Below are 1,145 nucleotides of genomic sequence, written 5' to 3' on the forward strand. Positions count from 1 at the left end.
ACGTATAATTTCTTGCAGTGTGCTCAGCTATGATTAAAAGTTATCTTCTTGACTTTCAGATCAGTTAAGAGTAGACATCCCAAATTTAACTGAGAATAAAATAAAAACCCACACATTATTAGTAACCCTTATAAATCTTCATTTCAGCAGTTTCAAGACTTTCTTTCCATGGATTATGAATAGTAATCTCAAGTATAGAATGGAAGTTGAGTAGAAAAAATTTAGATTATCAGTTAAAGCATTACTTTCACCTTTTCAACTTGTTTCTAAACAGGACACCTTTTTAACATTTGATGAATGACAGCAAAATACGTTCTGCCCCACACTTACTTTCTCTGTAATTCATCCACAATATTAATAACTAATAAACTTACTTTAACTCATATTACTTTTTTTACTCATATTACTTAATAATATGAGATCGAAATGGAACATATAATTTCATTAAAAAAATTCTACCTCAGTTATGATTTTTTATTTTCCTCAAGCATCAGAATGTGATTTACCTGCAACTCCACCTAAGTTGTGCAGAATGTTGAAGTACAAGTGTGTGGCACAGATAAAACTGTAGCTCATACAATTTTGATTTCAGAATCAGCAAAGATTTTCAAAATCAAATCAGCTGCTTTTTGCTACTGCGTAGAAAGTCCTGAAAAACAGCAAAGAGAATTTATGAGGAAAATTCTTTCCCAAGAATAGCAGACAGGCGCAGAAACCCATTCTTCCCCTCAGTTAGGGGATAGGTGAGCTCCCTTCCTCAGAGAAGCTGTAAGACAGAAATTCAGATTTGGCCACACTCTAAACCAAATGCATCACTTTAAAGTACCTACACTAACACACTAAGAAGAAAAAATAAATTATGTCAGAACCTTACTTCTGATTCCTAGCTTGCTATTCAAGACACCAATACTTTTCTTTAGCTCACTTCTGACTTGCAGTAGGGGACTAATCTAAGTGCTTAAACTTTAAACTTAAATGCTCGAATTTTAAACTTAACAATAATCACCTGCACACAGGTGGGGACATCCATCCCCTCTCAACCAGTCTGAGATGTTTTTTTTTTTCCTTTTCCAGCTGTGAAACTCCTCCTAAGGGGCTTTGCTTCCCTCTCAACACAACACCCCCATTTATTCTGGACTCGTTTT

This window comes from Cygnus olor, chromosome 13 (assembly GCF_009769625.2).
Source record: "Cygnus olor isolate bCygOlo1 chromosome 13, bCygOlo1.pri.v2, whole genome shotgun sequence".
In the NCBI taxonomy this organism is placed as follows: Eukaryota; Metazoa; Chordata; class Aves; order Anseriformes; family Anatidae; genus Cygnus; species Cygnus olor.